The 22,156-nt window shown below is 36.1% G+C and overlaps 1 long non-coding RNA gene across 1 annotated transcript; it reads left to right on the forward strand.

Moving 5' to 3' along the window:
• The first annotated feature begins 510 nt into the window (after nucleotides 1-510).
• LOC112945931 lies at nucleotides 511-21,395 on the forward strand. The gene is made up of 2 exons (XR_003249105.1): nucleotides 511-560; nucleotides 21,233-21,395. It is a non-coding gene; the product is annotated as an uncharacterized LOC112945931 (long non-coding RNA).
• The last annotated feature ends 761 nt before the right edge of the window (nucleotides 21,396-22,156 follow it).

Raw genomic sequence — 22,156 nt, forward strand, 5'->3', positions numbered from 1 at the left:
CAGCCACAAATATTTTCTGCTATAGGAACAGTTTTAGTGCTCCTTCCCTCTTGGAGATAGAGCCAACATTAGCAAGCCCACTCTCGCAGCTTCTGAAGCAGCTTTACTGACAGCTGAGAGTCAGGCTGCTAGGTGGGTGAACCCATCTCGGTCACAACAGCTGTGGTCAGAGCTGGGTGCTGAGGGTGCAGTGCTGAAGTCCTTCCAGAGCACCATGTGCTGCTGATCAGTAGCCAGCAGCTGGTAATTGATCCCTCCCACTTGCACAATTTCAGGCTCTTTGTAGCCTCTGAGGGGTATTCCTACATTGATTTAACTTAGCCTATGCCATAACATCATCATTATTAGCTTTAGGTGCGAAATTTCAAAAGATAGAACTGAGGGGAGTGTAAGAAGTTAATTTAGCAGGTGACTGCTAAGGACCATGTCTTGATCTAATCACAGTTCCAGCTGAGGTTTTCTTCTCAAGGATAAAAGCTGGGATTGTTCCTTGCTTTCCTTTCTCTAACTTTCCAGATGGGTTGTAATTTCTAGGCATCAAGCTAAGCTAAAAGGCCCAGGTATGTTATTTTAAGAACCAAGTAGCACCAGACAACAGATTTTGCATGAAAGTCTACTATGTTATATTAAGTATTTGCTATTTATTTACTAACTTTAGCTCTTCTTTTTATTTGAAATTATTATTTCTCTGGAGTCTCTTGTTCGCAATGTTTTAATTAAGGTGGAAATTTTAACCATTTATTTATTTAATGTTCTGAGGGAATAAACTTGAAGCGAGTTTCTGTAGCTTCGCTGGCGGTGTAAGTTAGCTACTGTTTCCAAAATCAACGTATGACCTGTCTGTGCGCAAGAGAGCGCTCTCAGTGGTAATAAGGTCATATTCCATTGATCACTTAATATAAGTTTATGGCTTCTGGTTCAGTTCCAGGTTTCAAGTTTCCTAGATGCTTTTGTAGCATGGTTCCTTAATTTATGAATTACGCAGTCTGTTTGTTAGATTTCTTCTTTTTTTTTTTTTTTTTAAAAAAAACTTATGGAAGTTATGAAATACAGTTTCCTGTTCCTTGGGCAATTTCTATAAACTACTTTTGCTGTAAACTGGTGATTTTGATTTTGGAACCCAAGTGAAGGTGAACCTCTAATTTCCATGAATATTCTCTCTGTTTCAACCAATCTGCATTGATCACATTTCCATCCTTCTTCAGCTACTTTATTTGGGTATAAAACTGGTTATAGAGTCTCTTTCAAAATATCTGCATAAACAATGTTGTACCTCTATAAACTAACTTCTTGTTAAGAGAGGTTCTCTCTTCTTGTTATAAGAGGTTCTCCTCGGCATGAGAACCAATGTTTTCAGCCAGGACTTTTATCAAAAGATTTCGAAACTATTTTGAAATGGCTATGCTTATTTAATAATGTTTTCAGATATACCTGTTTTGTGAGCTTTTGTTTTCGGTTGACACGTATTATTGCCAATGTCACTGGTAATGTTGTAACTAATGTTAATAGAAGCTAGTAGGGCTTCCAGAAAGAATTTGTTTGCAGATGGAATGCATACTCTGCAAAGGGCTTATTTTTATTAATTTCACCTCACTTCTTCATAACGCAGGTCTAGGCAAGTTTATTCTCTTAATATCTTTCTGAATTCTTGCCGTAAAATTCTGCTTAGTGTTTCTTTGTTTTTATAGTGTGGTGGTCTGTGTAAGGAAGAGTTTGTTTATCTTTTCATTCTGCGGTTAGGAAACTTCCTTTTGAAAAAGAAAGAGGAAAAGCATGATGAGGAGGGAAGGAAAGAAGGCATCAAAATAAAGAATGAAAATTCTCTCAGAGCCCCTTTTGGTATCTGTAGTGGTGTGAGGGTGGCTGTGAAGCATAACACAGCACATTGGCACTTCAGATGTCATGCCAAAAGTTACATTAAGTTACAGCATTGCTGCCTGAAAACACATCTGCTTTATATCAAATTTGTAGCATGCTTTTGGCTAAATGCTTCCTTCTCCTCTCTAGCTCCACCTGATGGAAGCACTTCAGCACAAGATCTCCAGATGTGGCTACATTGCAACTCATGTTTATGCATATTCTGTGTTTTCTGAAAGTCATGAGCCAGAGGACGTGTAGTGTTCAGAATATGTCTGTGTACACACTATACACACTCATGAATTAAGGGAATACACTAAGTGTATTAGGGGAATACAGAAAATGTATTAGGGAAAACTTGTAACACAAAGCAATTAACATCATAGACAAGTGGCCAAAGTTTTATTAAGTCTCTTTTTTTCAAGTAACATTTTAAAATTACAAGTAGAAAATACTGTAAAAAATCTGCAATGTAATGTGAGTCATAAGTACAGAGTGTCGGTAATCTGATTTCATTCCTTTAAAGTTACCAAATTTTACAGGGAAAAGCCTGCTGTCTTGTTTGCCTTGTTCTGTCTAAATTTTTGTTTCTTCATTTAAGAAGAGTAAAAGGATAATGAAAAGAAAGTAAATGAAAAATAAAACAGCCGAGAACGGGCCCAAATATTTGATTCTCCTTTTCTGTTCTGGTTTGGAGTGACTTTTTTTCTTTTTCTTTTTTTTTTCCAAAATTCATTCTCTGTTATAGGCTTTTCTCATCTGTTTTTACCTACATAGAGCTGTCCTGTTCTTATATCAGTCGAAAGAATAAGCTTTCAGAATTTCATGCCTGTGGTATCCTAGAAATTGTGTGGGGATATTGGAGGGGAAAAAATAAATCAAGAGATGTACAAACATTGCACTTTACTGAAGAATATCCAGTTGCCTCTGGCTTAGAAAAAATGATGCGCTCAAAGCATCACAGTGCCGCGTCTCCTGTATGACTGCAAAAAGTGTTAGTTTTGTGGCTTGTTTTAGAAAAGGGTAATGACATTTCTTGAAGACAGTTTCTCTTTGCACAGAGCTTAGATCTCTCATATTTAGCATGTTTCCTAAATGAATATCAGCAGATACTTAACTGGTGTTTAAGAAAGGAATGACCAGCTGGCTTACTGTCAGTGGACAGATCCAGGCTGGCTCTGCAAGAGAAGACCCAACTGGGCCAGATGTTTTCCATCATAGCACACTCTCAGTGCTGCTATTACGTCTCAACAAACCCCACACGTCAAGCAGTAATCGTGCCCTGATTTCTGTTCTAATGCACACTGCAGCATGAAATAAGTTGCATTCCATCTTGTTGACGCAGGGTGCTTCAGCTGTTGGTGTGGCAAGTTGTTTCTTCCCTGAAGCTGAACTAAGAAATGTCTGGCTTTATTAGACGGATTATCCTATTACTATTTTCTTGGCAATACCTCACAATAATACTTGTATGGCACTATAATGAAGCACATATCCAGAGTGCTGCAAGTGCATTAAACAAAAAATTCCCAGGCTTGCATAATGTTATTTGGGGACAGAATTCAGGGACAATATTACTTGTTTGGTAGCATACAGTTAACTTCATTTGACTTACCCAACAGTGGAAGAAGCAGTGGCGTAACTGCGATGTTCAGTCCCCAGCCCTCTGGTAAAGGAAATGTGAATCTGTGACTCTACAGCCATCTTCCTTAGGGATGACCACTTATATGCACTTCCTATTTCACTTTGTAATCTGACTTGGGTTAGCTAGACTTGTTCTTGCCGTACCCTGTAGCTTAGAAGTTTGGGAGCAAGCAAACTGCTTGACTTGATCCTTCTTTCCTGCCTTTGGCCTCAAGGTTTTGTGTTTCTTTTCATACAATATCCCATCTTCAAGAGGAATATTACAGAGTATTCTATATTAGCTTAACATATGTAATCTACAGATTTAGGTACTCTCGCGGAAGATAGAAGGTAAAGATTGAGGTTAAAGAAGCACTGAAGTTTCTGTCTGGGTAAATGCTCTAGCTATTTTCTATGTGATTTTGTAAAAGATGTATCCTTCCACATTCTGATTTTTGGATGGATTTCTTGTGTATATCTTTTTTTTTCTTTTTTTTTTTTTTTTGTGTGTGTTCCTTGCATCAGTGTTAGACTGAGTTGTTAAGAAAAGTGGATAGAGAACATGAGCACAGGCATGCTTTATGACTCCCAAATACATCAGACAAGACAGGTACCAAAACATTGTTTGGCCCAATTATAGCCAAGATGGTTAAATATAATAGTAAAAGTTTTAACTCTGAGAAAGGCAAAAACAAAAAAATTCACAGAATTCTTTTACTCTGTCAGGTTCTTATACAGTTATGCTGTATTTTTATGCACTGGTTGCTTGGCATGTGTATCTTGTTTTCTTTACTCTGCCTATGAATATTTATAATTTATTGGAAGATGGAAGTATTTGGGGAACCATCAGTCCCCGAGTCATTTCGTTTATTCCTGCTATACTATTCCGGTTGTATTAAAAACACTGGTAAGATGGAGGTGGTGATTCTTAGTAATTGTGTATTGTCTTATACGAGTTTGAACCATTCTGTATTACAAAGAATATAAGGAGAATTTCATAAGTTTGAGCTTTCTTCTCTCAATGACAGAGTTAGAACTGAATCTTTATAGTGGCAGCCATTTAAGCAACTGTGCATACGTTTTTTTTTTCCCCTATTTAATTTTAAGGATGAAATGTACTGGTAATAGGACTAAAAAGTAACTTATATTTTTATTGTGGAGAGTAGAAACCAAATGTGGCATTTGAGACTGATGACTTTGATAATACCTTGAGAAATCTGAGGAAATGCATTATCTGTTGGAATATGTCTTTTTCCACTGCTGTTGGTACGAGGATAAGGAACATGGAAGTGGAAATGGGCCTTTGTCTTGTAGTTTTTCTTTTCATCCTATCACCTCTGCAGAGGATTCTTCCTTTTCACTCACCTTTCATTTCAGTAAGGGTAGCAATAACTCCTGGAGGGTAGCAATAAGTCCTGGTCTGGTACAGTCTCTCTTACAAGAAGTACAGGAAATTAAAAAAAATAAAGCAAAGCAGAGATTGCTTAAACGCTATTGATCCATTTCAATGCATTTTGCAACTGAACTATGCAACTTCTCCAAGTTGTCTTGCTCCTTCAAATTGTCTTCCTGCTCTGATTTCCCCCTGCTGCCCCAATTCCACCAACTGCTTCCATATCCTCTCTTAAATAGTGTGAAAGTTCGAGACAATTGAATCCAACCGACATAAAAGTTCCAGACTGAACAGTCTACACACATGGATCATATTTCTGGATTAAGGCCTAAGGCTGAAACTGTAGCCAAATATTTCCTGCTTTACGTGCAACCCCATATTGCATGTCTATGTCCTGGAACAGAACAGTGCATTAAGTTTGCAATGTTGCAAATCATGTTTCTCTTTAAAAACTAATTTTCTCCTATGAAATATCCATTGAAAATGGATGTAGCTTTTGATAGATTGCCTGTGATGGAAAATGGATGGTGATAATCCTGTTTGGCTTTATATTCTTTATTTTCCTTTGGGAAAAATGTATGAGACGCTCTACAGTTTCTATTAGTACTATTTCTTATCCAGCACTTCTGTATTGATGGACTTTGAAAGATCGTTACAATACAGAAACAGACTATTCCACTTCATCATTTACATCAAATGCACTGCTACTCATACTGGGATATAGATGTCTTTCCCGAATTTTCATTAAAAAATCTTGGGAAATTTTGGGTCCCAAAGCTGCTATAGAAATCCTGACTGCCTTCAAGAACTGACTGTGTTGGAGAGCCTGTCAGTTTGAGAGCTTGTTTTGTGCAAAATGGTTCAAACTGCCTTTGAATCTTGGACGTTCCTTAGCTTAATTGATATTTTGTTGTAGTTGTTTTGGAGAGTTGTTGCACATGAAGCAATACCCCTCTTCTGTTTCATCTCTTGTAACCATTAAAAAAAAAAAAAAGTTTATTAGGTTACATGGCTCATAGCAGTCCATGGTTTCCTTTTTCCCCTCTAAAGTTGAGTAAGTGGAAGTATCTGGGTAATGGGGGAGAAAAAGGATATAGAGCAAAGAGAGGTTCAGGCTCCTCAGCACCTTTTTTTTCTCCTTTTATGTATGTATGTAAGTGTTGTATATTTAGGCCTTCTGTAGAAGTCAAAGATGTTGGAGAAAGTAGCCAGTGAAGCCAACCACCTTGAAATGTCTTTCTAATTCATTACTATCAAATTTATAACTTAAGTCATTTTAAATATCAGAAGAAAGACTAATCAGAGAAACCAAAAATAAATGGAAATGAAAGTTATGCAAGTCACAACCACTTGCAGTTTTGGAGCCTTTCTTCTCAAATAACCTTATACGAACTCTTTCACTTAAACATGATTGCTTTATTACATTGGCATTTATAATGGAAAGAAATTAGTGGTCAGCTAGCTCAGCAAAAATGCTGATGAGTGTAGTTCAAGAAACTTTTTTCTAGTATTCTGCATTTGAAATTTTAATTTTCATAACTGTCTAAAATTTCAGAAGCAATTGGTGTTTGGTTACAAAGAATCAACTTTCTATGTTCATAATTCTGTGCTAATTTTAATGCTAGACAATGCCGTTTTACTACTATTTGTTTTGTCAATTGAAAACTTGAAGACTAGGTTCAGACCTTTAATCGAAGAGCCTATCTCTGCGTGATAATCTAGGAACTGTTGTCTAGAGAGACCATGTTACTTAATCTTTTGTGAGTAGGGTTTTTTCATAACTACAAGTTATCAGGGTTACTACCTTCTTTAAATTTGAAGTTATCAATGAATAAGTTTATATTTGCAAAAACCTGTATATATTGTGAATAGGCAAAACTATATTTTTTTCAAGATTAAATATATTTTATTCAAGATTAATCAAACTGAGATTCATGACCCTCAGTTATGGTTGCAATTGTAGTAGCTGTACGATTTGACCTATTATACATTTATTTCTCTCTCTCTGGATATATATACACACACATACTATATATATTTATATATATACGCACACACACATGTGTGCACACTATATATATAAAGTGAGTTTTATCTTTTTAAAAACATTGTTTATGTAATCATTTAATGAAAGTTAGTTTTCAAGGTAGCTCACAATATTTTTGGTCATTTTGCTAGAATTAAATCTGATGATTGCTTGAGCACTTTAAGTACAAATTCAGGGTTTTGTGATTATGAGACCAGGCTTGTAAGAGTGGGCTTATTCCATTAATAAAAAGCGAACTTGCGTGATTTTTCACCTCTAATAAGGTGAAAAGCAGCCAATTTGAGTTTACTTGAAAGGGAGGCAGCAGTTGTGAGGACTTTCCTCTTGAAGGTCCAAGTCTAGCCACCATCCAGACTAAAGCAAGGCCATTTCCAGACACAGCAAACATTGCAAACTTTGTGAATGAAGTGCTGCAGGGCTGGCACAGTTATACATACAAAGCATTATGCTCACCCTATGGTAGCAGGTACTAATATTTAATCTGTTTATAAAATCTAAAATTCTGTGGGTTTGGACCTTTCAAGAGTCAAACTTTAAAATATGTTTGAGTTGAGATCAAATTGGGTTCATAATCCTTTCAAGAATGAATATCTTTAAATAGACTTCAGATTCCTGTGGCTAGATTCCCTAGACTAAATGAGCTGCCCCTGGCAAAGGACTGGAAAATAAGAAAGGAAGTGAAAGCTTTAAAGCATTTGTGGTTCTCCTCTCTCAAGGCTGTCTGGCAGTGGATGATGCTGTTCCAGTTCGGTGTGCTCAGATGCCCCTGGCCTCCAGGAGTTAATCTGGCAGCCAGGAACTGCAAGGAAGAAGGCAAGAGTTTCATGATTTGATGGGAGAATGATGCACAAGAGACCTAGTCCAAAATCCTGTCCCTCTGCCAAAAAAGTATCTGGTTCTCTAAAAGGGCAGGATATTAATCTGCTGTCTGCACATGGAAAGATTCTTAATACTAACATTAGGAAAAAGGCCTTAGTGTAAGCTGTGTGCAGTTTTGCATCAGGTCTATGAAGAAGTAGTTTGAAGACACAGATGATCAACAGCAGGATTTAGGAAGGGACAGATGGGATGTGTGAGGGAGCTGGAGAGGATGTTGAGCGCTGATTGGGACTTGTATGATGGTATAAGAAGGTCACACTGTTGGCAATAACTTCTTTGGTGTTAGGTTGTATATAACAACATCCAGAGAGCTGCAATTCATGTTTGACAAACAAATGATGGCTAAAATGTGCTTTATTTTGAATGCCTCAGTTTCTAAGTGCGTCTAAGACAGATGTTTAAATGTGCCAACCAGAATGAATTTGTGAGTTAATGAAAGCTTTGATCTTGTGAACCTATGAACCGCAAGGACCCAGGGTCTAAACTATGCGATAAAGTGGCATCACATCTAACAATCTCATCCTCATTTTTTCTGTCTCAGTATCTCTACTTATAAAGACTTTCATATTATTTTTATACTTCTAGATTGCATGCATATACTTTCAATTGTATTTGAAGATATAGCTAAGTACATAAATGAGGGGAAAAAGTGATTATTTATACTACATGGAGTAGTATAACCTCCTTTATCTGCCAGGATGACAAAATTCATAGCCTACTATATACAAATTTTAATCGAATGATATCAGTACAATGTTTATCAACCAAATTGGGGTGCAGAATGTTAAGAATCTTAAAATCTTCTTGTCTGAAGAGATTAAAAACAATTAAACACCACAGCCTGCACATTAATTTAAGGAACCTGAAGCAAACTATATAAGGTTTTTCCTATTTTTAACAGGAATTATTGTATAAGTTGGCATAATTTTCTCCATATTTTGGAATGTCCTTCCATGTATAAAAGAAAACTAATTGAGAAATAGTGTTTGAATTTAAGAAGAAGAAAATTTGTCAGAGCTCCCCCCATATCTTCAACAGGTGGAATATAGACAGAAAAACAAAAAAATCTCAAAGCCAGCAAGGTAGCTTCAGTGACATTAATAGTTTCCCTTTTCTTAAATTTTCTTTAAACTTAAACTTCAGTTTTCTTTAAACTTGAATTATTCTTCAGTTTATCTTTTCTAAGGCTTATGAAAGATTTGAATGGAATAGTCAATACCTAAGTAAATATAGTCTTTTGGCAAGTAGAATTTTTCTGAAAGCTAAAGTCAGCATTTCAAAGATGGGCAACTTGTTAAATTCTTAACTATTTTTCTTGTACTTACGATATATGAACTGGATTTTCAAGAGCAAGGAGTGAGAGATTTTCACAATGGAGCTACAAATACTTAAAAAAAAAAAAAAAAAAAAAAAAAAACCCTACTTTAGTTTTCCAAAGCAAAACTATTAACAAAATGTTGCAGGTAGGCCAATAACAAAATGTTTTCCTTCCACTTCCAAATTCTGCAGTGGAATAATGGGTGGAATTAATCAATTTGGGTGCTAAAGAAGTGCACAGTAAGGATAACTTTCTATACAATACAGTAGTATGTGCAATATTCCTCTGTGATGCAAATTATGTATTTCTGTGGATCAGTCACCAAGTACTGTAGACAGCTGAGTGCCTAGGGTAGTTTTGACTTCTTCAAAACTTGTGCTCAGAGCAATGAAATGCCCTTGTGAATGCTTCTTCCCCAAACACCTTTTGGTCCCATTAGCAATCTGCAACCTCTCAATTTTAAAATAAATTATGCTGATTTTATCCAGGTAAAGAACACAAAACCCATCAAATTATAGCTTCCGTGCTCTGTTAATATGAAGACTTTCAAATTCTAAGTTCTATGAAGAATTTACTAGAGCAATTTTATTGAAAGAAACTTTCAAAATAGACTTTTCAGTTCTTTATGACAACACTGGTTTTAAAAATATTTTCATAGTTGAGTTTTGCATCTCAAAGGAAATTAGAAGTGATAGAAATAGTGCTACAAAAACAGCAGGTTTTACAAGTTAATTTGATTGTACACAATATAGATTCATTCTCCTCATTGTGGTGTTATGCAATATTTTTAACATAATCACAAGTGTTTTACAACTTTTGGTTTATTTTTACCTTTTTTAATCTGAAAGACTTAGATATTATTTGTTTTAAACTGAGGAAGATCAGAGGTCTAATGGCCATAATGAGTACTTTATTTCCTAAAATAAGTTGTAATCAGAAAAACAGTCTGGGTTCTTCCTGCATTAGACCTAGAAGTCTTGAAAGTCTTTAATAGCAGAGCTGTCACTGTGTGGTCATATGTACAAGATATTAAGTTTATGGCTGAAAGAAATCAAAATCTTAGTAGCAAATTGGGAATGTTTCATCTTGGATGGCTTTCTTGGATGGCTGTAGATACTAGATTTTATACAATTGTCAGGAGACAATTGTATAAAATCTGTTGTTATCTTCTTCCAGACAGCAGGTAAAATCTTATACATTAAGTATCATACTTTCCTATGTTTTTGTGCTTTAAAAAGGTAGCAAGATCTATATCTGTCCTGGGTCTTAATCCTATGTATGTGAAGCAAGCTTTCATTCCTCTCCTCAGCTTTGTGACGAGCTGTCAGAACCCTGGATTTGCTGTCCTCAGCCAGTGCGGACATACACAAGTGTACGTGTGCTTTGCAAACCTGACTGAAGCTATTTCTTTTTTTTTGTTGTTGTTGTTTCTTTGCCAAACAATGCTAAATATTTCCAATAGCTATTTACAAGTCGGAGGAAGTTCCCAGCAGATTAGAAGTGTTTTAAGGAAAATTGAAAGCTGAGCCAAGTTATTCCACAGCAGAGGATCTTTTCAGTCTACACATACATTTCTTGCCTCCATATAAAGAACTCATAAAGAGCTAAGGAAACTGTGTGCGTTGAACCTAAAGAGTAACATGGCAGAGGATCTCTGCCTCTGTCGGGGGCTGTTGTTACGGTCCCTGTGGTTGGTAATGTAAACACAGTGCTGTAGGTCTGTTTTGATGAAGGATTGCCCAAATGACTATCGTTTTGCTCGATAGCAGGAAGCCCTTTGGAGAGCAGCTGTAAAGATTCTGGTCTCGTTTTACAGTGACCTGAGAAATGGAATGAAGCGGCTAAATAAACAGAATAAATTTGACCTACCTTCTGTTGCAGGCAGAGTGTAACTTTATTAATTTGCCTCTAATGTTGGTTCTTCATACTCTGCTATTTATCCCTCTTAGTAAAGAAACAAAGTCTTTGTGGTTTATAAAATGAATTAAAAAAAAGCTGTATATTTTGTCACTTAGTGAGTGCCTTAAGCTGTACTAATTTAGAGGGATAAACTGTCCTTTTCCCATAGATCAACTTATATCAAAGATGGTGAACATATCTTGAAGATGTGACATGAGGAAAAAAGAGTAATTTCAGAGATCGATAGGGTTTCTTAAACAAGCTACTACCAAGTGAACAATCTGCTTAAAGCAAGGAAAATTGTAACTATGGTAGGATATACAATAAAAATAAACAGAAGCACATTGTGCAAAATTCAAGTTTGTTTATGTAGTATTGGGAAAGTTTTGGGAAACGACAATTTTGGACCAAAAACAAATGTAAAAACATAAATTCTTGGGAGTTCCCCGAAGCCCAAGAAAATGAAGATACTCAAAGTTTTCCATAAAGGTTCTCAGCCATCTTAATTCAGACACTTGGAGATTAAAGTATTCATATTTATGATTTGTCCTTCAGTAGCCTGTTCACACTAGAAAGTTCTGTTTTCCTAATTTATTATCACAGAAATCAAGTGCATGAACTGCAGATATTGAATCCTTTCTTACTTCGGAGATACTTCAGTCATGTTTGAACAGTACAGTGAAAGATCTTCTCTTTTGTCCTTTGTGTGACATTCATCAGCATTTACCAATGTGGAAACATTGTGATAAGGATAAGAAAGGAACTCTACATATATTCTTACTAGCTTTTTGGAAAAGCAATCTTTAAATGAATTCTGAGTGTTGCAAAATCATTGTTATAAGACTTTCTGAAAATTAAAAACTTGAAAATCATTGATAAGAAAACCTATCACGTGTTGAAAGGAGAAAAATGTTGTTTTTCTTAACACTCTCATTTACATACTATCTCACTGCTTAAAAGATATAGTTAATATTCATATGTTGCTTTTTTCATCCTCTTGCTTTTATCTAATGGTTCAATTGACAATGTTTGATGTAAATAGTAAAGGGCTTCTCCTGAATTTTAGTTTTTTTAAATTGTCTTTTTATGATATCGGTATTCTGTGTTCAGTCTTGATCTTAGCTCAGTAAAATACTGCATTCCATACCAAGGCAAATTAGTGATTAAGCTGAGGAAGTCTATTTATAGGATGTACTAGATCACTGGAGCAAATTCCATTTCAGGAAAGTATACTGTTCTGAAAGCACTGCTAACACATTGACTTTTACAGTTACGCATTACATATTAAGCATGCACAAATACATTTTTAGATATTAAAAGGTCATCAAGTTTTAAATTGAACAAAGAGTTTTGACTTTGGATTTTTGCTGCTTTAGCTTCATGAGCTGTTTCAAACACAAAGAATAGAAGTCTCATAATTAGATCTGTCAAGTCTAAAATAAATACACAAATATGAAATACCTGATCTTAAAACAGGCACATTGATGGTGGTCCCATGGTATGTGTCTGTACTGATCTGCAATTCTGTTCATGTCAGTTTAGTTAATGTGCTGTAAGCTAGAGCACAAAGACTTCAAGCTCTGTTATCTCTACTGGGTCTCCAAGGTCTACAGACCTTAGCAGCTCAGATAGAAAGAAAGAAAGAAAGAGAGCAGAGATTGCTCTTTAGAAAATGCATTGGTATGATTTTTCATCTTTTTTTCTCACATGAAATCCAGATAGGATTGCTCTTTTCCAGCTTCAGCCACACTAGTCTTACAGGCTCTTTCCACATCTAAATCAAGATGTATGCGGGGAATTCTGGATCCAAAAGGAAAAGCTGACTCATGCCCTGAGTGTGTGGTAACACTCTCAAAAGATCTTGTCAGTTGGCTATATTTATCTGGAATTGTTCCAGATTGAATCACTTGAGTACAGGACTACTTGTGCATGTCTAAGTAAATATATATATATATATAAGGATATCATCCTGTTATTAACATTACATACATCTATGTATTTTTTCATATCCTATTTTAACTAATGATGTGGCAAAGTTAAGTTTGAATAATAGATTCTATATTTTGTTCCCAAGATGTGCTGTGTGTCTTTTCTTTGTGCTGCTGAGCTTCAGAGTTGTTAGGAGAGTTTTGATTCCTGCACTCTCTCGTCACCTTATAACGAGTTACTGTTCTCAAACTCTACTATTCGAGCATATAACTAGCCCAGTGCGTGCACCTTTCCCCGTTATAACATAGAATAAAGATCCTCTGATTTGAGAAAGTGCTTCTCCAGAAGTCATCCTTCTCTGAACATAAAAAAAAAAAAAAAAAAATTGTTTGAAAATTACATTCTTCATTCAAATCATCTTCTATTGAGGAGAAGATTAATAAGCATGGACCACTCCAACCAAATGGTAATCTAGAAGACCAGGAATCAAAACTGTTGTCTTACTGCATTTCCTTTACTTACCAAAAAAAAAAAAAAAAATTTAAGTCCCATGCAGCATATATTTTACAAATAGCCAGTATCTTTTTCTGCTCAACTCCAGGAATTGTAGAGAGAAATCCTTAATTGCTTATTCTCAGATTTAAGCAAGTATTGAGCTATCATTGATGGGAATGAGATTGGCGGATGCTTTAAAATTGCTCTGCTACACAGTAATTTCATAATTAAACTTTTAAAATTTGTCATAATTAGTGAAACAAAATATGCCAATGTAATATTGCAGAGAATGTCTGGAGCATAAATCAGATTTAAATTTTAAATGCATTTTCTTTTTCCAAATAAATATATTTTGTTCAGATGCTCAACAGGTTATGTTCTTATGTCATTGAGAGAAGCAGACTTCAAGGCTAGTTCCAAGTCCAACTAATAGGAAACTCACTATTACCTTCAGGTTAAGAACTCAGTGTTCTCCAAAAATTCTTAAACTTATCAATGGCAATCAAAACAGTAACTTTACTATCTTGTTAAATTAATTCTAGGAATCAAGCAGCAGAGAGAGGTATCACAAGAATTGTGATACTTCTGTGCTTTATTATAACACTAGCCATGATTTTTTCTTAAAATATCCCCTAAAGGCTACCTATTCAAATTCAAAGATATGCATTCTTTGCATCTGCTATTTTTGAGAGAGTTATAAGTGAAATCCTAAGGTATAAATGTTTTTTTGTTTTCCCGGAGAAGTCAAGAAAACCAGCATTCATCAATCATAAACAATTGATGAGAAATTGTTAGTGTGGAGTCAACGCATATTTGAAAGATGTTGTTTTCTGGGTTCTTACACCAAGATTCTGTCTTATTATTTGTAGATAATGTATTTTTCTCTGCTTATTATGAAGTTGATGGACATCTTGACCTGGAACTTTATTTGATTATCCCTCCTCCTCCAAAAGAAAAGAATACTGTAGAAAATAGTGTGCTAGACTTCCCATTATCAACCAGAGTTGCTGAAGCAATAGGGGATTTTATTTGTAAAGTTCAATCATATATTTTTATCAAATACAAACTATAATAATGAAATGTTCGTATAAATGTCAGCACTTTATCATTTTCATGGTGAAATCCAAAATCCTTTAGAGAAAAAAATAAAATGAAGCACGCAAAGACAAATGTTGAGCTTAGCCAGATGTGAATGTGCAGTCAGTATTTTATGGACCAAATAGCATTTTAACAAAACAGTTGAAAAAAATTTTAAAGGCTTTTCTGTTTAAACTAAATAATATATTTATGCAGGAGAATTTTCGTGGAACATAAAGGCAAGCATTCATCAAAACTTGCTGCCTATTTTCCTCAACTTGATATTATGGTAAGTAAAGCTGTGTGACTCAAACCAGGACCTTAATTCATATTTAGTTATGGGAAAGGATCCTCACATTTATGTTTTTTGGCCACAGCCAGCTCTCTGGGTATCCTGTGTAGTAATCACTGAGAAGCCAAGAACTCCTTCCCGAAGTTTCTGGCAACCTAGCTGTCATTTACACATGCAGGGATCCCCTTTTTAATGCTGTAGATATAACCTCTAGCACTACTTAAGAACTAAGGTTTAAATCAAAGAATGAGATGAGGAATTGATCACTGACATGCTTTTTCCATAGACACCAAGATCATATATCCTACCTTAGAGCTCATTCCGTACTCAGACTTGTCATAGCACAAAGATTTGAAACCTTTGTCATATAACGAAGTTGTGTGGGGAAGTCATATATAGTATCAAGCATGTCATTGAACTTTGGTAAAGTACAGATGGGTCTGTGACATTCTGCAAATCCTCACAGACTGGAAGAGAACTGGAAGAAACTAAAACCCTGGGGGAAAAAATAGCAAACAAGGAGGAAATAGCTAGTTTATTTTCAATATTTTTAACACCATGAGTGAAAAACAACTTTGGTCTGGTTGCAGTGGTCTTGAAGGCGAGTTGAGGTATAACTGAATCAAACAATTCAGGTACTGTTTATGTGATAGGAGATAATGGTTGTTTCAGCCCAGGTAAGCCTGTATGAGCTAAAAAGAGAGTTGATACATCTTAAACTGTATTTTTTCAGATGTAAGAATATATAGATCAAACAATACTCAGGATTAAGTGCCTTTTATTTCTCATATGCATTTACATTAGTAAGCACTTCACAGGTCTCTCCTGTTTTCTATTGTTTTCTTTCTGTTATCCTTTCCCTGTATTACCTTCACCATTTAAATTTTTTTCCTTTTTTTTTATATCTCCCATTCCTTCACATCTCTTTCTTTCCTCTTCTCCTTCCTATTTTCTTTTCTGTGTTCTAGACTCTTGGACTTCACTTTTCTTCTATTGATATTTATTGTATGTTTTTCCCTTTTCCAAAGTCTCTTTGCCCACCTTTTCTAACTGTCTGTCTGTGCTGTGAACACGTTCTGCATTTCAGAACACACTGGAGAGAGATTTGGATTGTAACAACTTGGGAGCTGCCTTTTCTTCCTGTTCACAGCCCACTTTACCCTTTATTTAGTGTGAGCGGATGGCACTTGCTCAGTATATCGCAGGGGAGCAGAAACTGTAGAAAGGCTGTCAGGGTGCAGACAGAAAGCTGTTGTCAGTTCTTGGCAGCCTGCTGAATATATATATATATGCAGTTAAGAGTAACCCATATGAAAGCACTTTTTAATTATTATTTTAATTCAAAAGGTAACCAGCCAGTGCTCTTGGGTTCCAGTCCTAGGATTTGTTAAGTGGCACAACTTCACTTAAAGTAAATTGGAGGTTAATACCAGCTTCAGATCTATCCTGAGAGTTGTTCTTTTGAGAACTTGCCATCCATCTCCTTTCTCCCATGCATGGAGGATGGTGAGCAGAGCTCCTTGATAGTTCTCTCAGCAGTTGCTACCTCCACAGTTGCTCCACAGATGGGCTCTGACTGTGTAGGAGGTCCAACTGAAAGATAGAGCTTCTCAGAAGAGCAATTAGCCTGCACAGAGCTCCGTATTTCCCTGCTGCTGGTTGACTAGCTAGCTAGCTCCTGGTTAGTTTAAAACCAGTTTACACATTTCTGCTTGACAACACAGAGCTCTACAGAAACTATGGTAAGATAAGGTGCACCTCGACCGCCTCCCTGAACACCTGCTCCATACTCTGGTTTCCATGAGGTGGAAATACAGGTTCTCAAGCCAGAAGGCAGTCAAGGTGCAGCACCCACAGTCTGTGAGAACCAAGGGAGAGCCATGGGGCCTTTAGCATTACCAGCACTAGTGTTAGTCCTCAGAGCAAAGAGTCTCAAGTTACTCCATCACTGATGTGCTAAGTTCTCTTCCTGCTTTGGAGCACGTGGAGAGGCAGCACTTGGTTTAAAGAAGCATTGCTAAGATTTTTGACCCACTCAAATAATTAATGTTGGGGATTTTTGTTGTTTTTGTTACCCCCTTGGCGGTAAGGTTTTTTTAACAACAAATCCACTCAAGAGTCCCAAAAAGTCATAACTGTGACTCCTATGGCATTCCTAAACCAAACTCTGTTTGTATATTCCTTCTAACACTCTTACTCAGAGTACTGAGGGCAGACTCATGTTTTTAGAATCTTTTGATACTGATCTTTGCAAGCTATTTAAACTAAAGAAGGAAAACATTTGCCCGACTGTCCTCCTTTTTTGTACAGGCAGCAAAAACTCTTGTTAAAAGAACTATTTTTCACAGGTGAAACAGTCCTTTGAAGTGTTTTGATTTAAAAAAAAAAAAAAAAAAAGTGGTTGGAGAGCTAGCAGGACCCATGTGCAATACATTTATGATCCATGCAATTGTGACACCCAGGACCGGTTATTGCAATTTTACCCAGCACTTCTGCCAGGTGCTTGAGGAAAAAAACCTCTAGCCAACAAAATGCCTTATTTCCTCAGCAAAATATGTCAAAATGAACAAGTCATCTTAATATTTTTCTCCTCTGCCTATGCAGGCTCCTTGTGCATAAATACTAGTTGCACGTGTTTACCTTCATATTCAAAGGTATATTAAGAAATTTCCTTTGTAGGCATAACCACTGACTCCATGAGAACTCTGTTTCTTGGAATGGTTGAATGGTGATTGGGGTGGGTTTGTGAATGTGAGACATGGTTGCTGTATTGCTTACGTCTCCCATTTTTGACTGTATTAAGAGAATCAGTCCTTTTGCTGCTCTGGCAATGTATGCTCTCAGAAACATTAAAAAGGCAATAGTAAGCACACTACTGTTAATCATCCCGAACCCACATCTGTAACCAGAGGTGTCACTCTGAGGTTGCTGTTGTCATCTCTGACTGCAGTCAAGGGTTGTTTTCTGTGCTCAAACCTTACAAAAAGGATGTTCCATAACTGCCAGAGTAACAGCAGCTTGTGATAGTTTAAGATGAAATTAATTCTTTAATTTCCATGAATTTGAGAGTCAATTGTATGCATCAGGTTCATGTAAACTAAGTGCCATTTTATCAATTTTAAAATATAAATATACAGATTGCAAGTTTGGTCTAGGCAGAAATATTTCCTTTCTCAGAAGCTAATAATGTATTCTATATTAGATACCACATTTTATTAGTGTGAGACGTGGCTGTTTAAGGATCAAGGCCAAACCCTACAATCATTGTTTCTTCTTATCAACATTCAGCTTTCAAAGGCAATTACAGCTTATGCATATTTTATAACAAGCATTTGAAGCATATACTGATTATGTAGGACTTGCTCAATAGCTTGTAATATGCAAGAATGCTTATGACAGAATATAGTATATATTGTGGGGGTCTTGCAGTATAAAAGGACCTTTTTTTCTTTTAATCGCTTACATAAACCAACCTTATCTGTTTGGTATCCCAGCTATATCTTGTTTGTTTCAAGTATTGTAGGTGAAAAGAAAGGCAAAATATTTCTGTCTCTCTTATCTGCATGTTGGCACTGCGTCAGTATGTGAAAACAGAAGTGCTGCAGCAGAGGAACTGCAATGCTGAGTTAGATCTGCAGTCCCTTCATTATTCAAACATGTAGTCTGTGTCTGTTAATGATCAGTTCCAGATATCTAAGAGAGCTGCTCAAGAACCCTTAGAGAAAGGAAATTTTCTGTTTAATCTTGACCTTTAACAGCAGCTAGCAGATAGTTTTTGCTTTGGAACACAATATTTGCATCTTCTAAATTGGCATATTCCTATCTAATTTAGCCAATCTAATTCTGATTTTTGTTATCCATATAAGCAGATTTTTATTTTCAGCAGCACTCAGGATGTCCACATCCCTCCCCCTCTCTTCCAATAAATAGTGGGCATGGAAATGTGTCTACAAGGCCTTCCAGGTGATACAGAACATCAGAAAATCTGATTGTATGTTGAGGTCTTCCCTGTTACTCCTTACCAATGCCTCAATATGAAAAACGAGGGCTGGATGGCACAGAATAATCTGCTCCAAACATACTTCAGCCAAGGATTTTCCTGTAAGAGAATCCACAGCTGCCCCTTTAAGGCTTCTTTCCATCTTCTTCATGCTGTTTCAGCAATGTTCAACAGAAAGAACGGGAGCCAAGAACTTGGATCAAAATGTGTAATCATGTTTTGAATTCTACTACGTTTTTGGCTTTGGTAGTAGCTCATGGCTATGGGTTGGTTCCACAGCTTAATCACAGAATTCACTGTCAAAGTTAATGTGAAGACCGATAATTTAATGAGATTCCAGCCAAGCCCGGGAAGTCGGTGATTTGGGGCAAGATTTTATTGAAGAAGTAATAGTTTTTCAGGCAAAGCTTTTCAAGGCTTTCATTTCTCTTTATCCAAATCCAGTTTTATCATTCTACTTTTCTTTGTATTAAACCAGCTTAATATTAAAATGATGGTTTTTGAACTGGAGAAGCTCTTAATAGAAGTTAAGGTGGTCTTGGTTCAAAATGGCATTTTGCCTGTTCTTTTGCACTTCTTTAGCCCTACTCTTAGGGATGAGGATAAAATCTACATCTCAGAGGACAATGACCAAGTTTGGAGGGACTTTCATATAAATTAAATTTTGGAAATTTTCCATCAGAGCTACACATGAATGACTGAAATGATACAGGTAGGAAAATGAAGCTATTCAGTTGAACACCTATGTGTTCATATGTATGTACACATAAACTTCATAAACCTCTATCTAGAAACATATGGCTTTCAAGTTTAGCTATTTGACAAAAAGTTTGTGGTAATATATTTCTGCTCATCATGTGTTCTGTGGGAGTTTTCCTACGCAGTATTTTAGAACTTCTAATGTTCACAGTTTGCTATGAAAGCGCTTCTGAAAAGTAAGAATGTGAGCAGCAAAATCCCCTGAATTCTATCTTAACTCCAAAGAAATCTGCAAAGACGCAGGCAACAGCTTCAGAATTTAGGCAGAAAATTTGTCTCTTCTGTTGGGTAACAATTTACTGTCCCTATCTTGAATGGAAACATCAGGGAGAAGATCAGTAATAAATACCAAGTTATTGTTTTATTTTGAACCTAGAACTTTTTATTTCTTTCATGCTGCACAGTAACTTTTTAGCTTTGTATTTGAGAGAATTGCTGTACTAGAAAACTTATTTTTCCCCTGCAGCAGTGATTCTGAAAGACAGGATTACTGTATCCCTGTTATGTTGCTGTTCTCATGAAACATCTGGTTAGCTTTGCAATGGGATTATAAGTTGTTCCTTTTTTTTCAAACCTGGATTTTGGCATAGAGATTGTGATTTAATCAACTTCTGTATGTCAAGAAACCTCTGATATTGTGCTGTGTTTGTTGCTTGCAGAGATCTATGAATGCAGTTGCAGCAGCTCAACTTTATCATGACAATACACAAGTCTGGTATGACACATTTTCAATATGCTTCAGAAACAACTTTTCTCATCTGAAATCCTCGTTGTGGAAAAATATGTATTTATATATTAATTTATTGTCAAAGGAGCAGACTTAGAAACTATCTAAATTAAAGCATAGCTTACAGTGTCTTCTGAATAACTGAATAACTTGGTTCAATGTTAGGTCACAGTGGAACACAGACTGTAACAGGAATACATAAAAGCTCTGAAGGGAGCAAAGAGACTTTATTCTGGAATGGTGAACATCGTTGCCAGAGTAACATAAACCTTGTGTGTTTTCACAAGGAAATGAGTCACTTGTTTCTGTTGGCCGGAACTCTGTTTTCTTTTAATTTCATATTTTAGCTGCCTAATATAGTTTGAAAGAACTCTAGGATTCCAGTCTTTGGGCTTAGATACCTTGTTAATTAAAGCCGAGCAGAAGGCTAGCATAGTAGTTATACAGTATCAGATAAAATTGATAGTAAATATGGCACACATCACATGTTGTGTGAAGGATGCTTTGATCCCTGTGTATTACAGTTCTGTGAACTATTTATGAAGTTATGAAAAGAAGATGCTTCTTACGTGTGTATGTGCATGTATATTTATATCTGTGGCTTGTGTTTTTTGCTAAACTGATTTGGAAGTTCGCTCAAGACAATTGAGAACCTCACAGTTTAAGGGCATAAGCTTTAGTCAAAATGCTCGTTACGCTCAATGAAGAGACTTTCTTTAACGTCAAAGGTGTTGGATCAGATCCATAGGAGCAGAGATGCATTTCTCCTGTTTGGATCAGCAGCTCAGAACCGCTGAGGAGCTTGCCCCATTTTCTCGTGCTAGGGCAGCACAGAACATCCTGGTCGGAAACCAGTCGGTCCTTGCTGAGGTGTCCCCGCAAGATGCGAGATCAGCACGGCTCGTTCCGCAGCCACTTTCTATTTTCTTCTTTCTTACAGCTCCAAGGTATGGAGATGGTGCCAAGCAAAATAAGTAACACAGACGGCTCGAGCAGTTCTCAGCTACGGTGGAGTCTCTGAAGGAACATAGCTGGCTGGTGCAACATAGGCTACTTTATCCTGCATATAGTTTGGGCAGAAGCTCCATATAGCTCCATTCACTGCTGCAGCCTTAAAAGGAAGTAGCAGAAAATGAGAGCCAAATAAATCCATCTGAGAATTAAAGTATATATTATGAACTTTTTTGGTGGCGTAAATCTGTATGCACAAATGCTGCACACCTGTATATCTATATGTGATATTTTAGATATTTTAAGGTTTTTAAAATTAATGTTATGTATTTCTATATATCATAAGCACTAGCAGTGAAATTTCTTACTCCCATGGATAATGATTATTCAAAAAACAATGTTTAACATGTAGACAGAAATGCTGGAAAACAATGAAGATATGCTTAATCTATCCTACTCAAGGATAATAACAATTTGCATTTTTATTCAACATCCTCTGAGGATCTTGAAAACAATGTTTATTAAATAAATATTAAGGTATCTTTTTTTCCAGCCTAAATTCATAAACAGATATTTTAAAATAACTTTGCTGAGGAGCAAATGACAAATAGAGAGACTAATTGAATTTCAAAGGTCATCTGCTCTGTTTGACTCAGAAAGGAAAAAAAAACCCAGAACCATTACTGGCATTAACAGTCCAGAGACAGGTAAATAGTTAAGACTTTCTGTTAAAAATATTAAAAAAAAAGGGGGGGGGGGACAGCAGATGATATGCACTGCAGATGATATCCACTGATATCCAATTAATACTGCAGTATTAAGTTTCCTGTTTAATTAGAAATTCACTATACAGAAAAAACATTTCTCCCTTATGCAAAGAAGAAATCATTTCCTTCCTGTCCAATATGTGCTT

Source organism: Nothoprocta perdicaria, unplaced genomic scaffold, assembly GCF_003342845.1.
Source record: "Nothoprocta perdicaria isolate Ctin4 unplaced genomic scaffold, notPer1 scaffold_0, whole genome shotgun sequence".
Classification (NCBI taxonomy): Eukaryota; Metazoa; Chordata; class Aves; order Tinamiformes; family Tinamidae; genus Nothoprocta; species Nothoprocta perdicaria.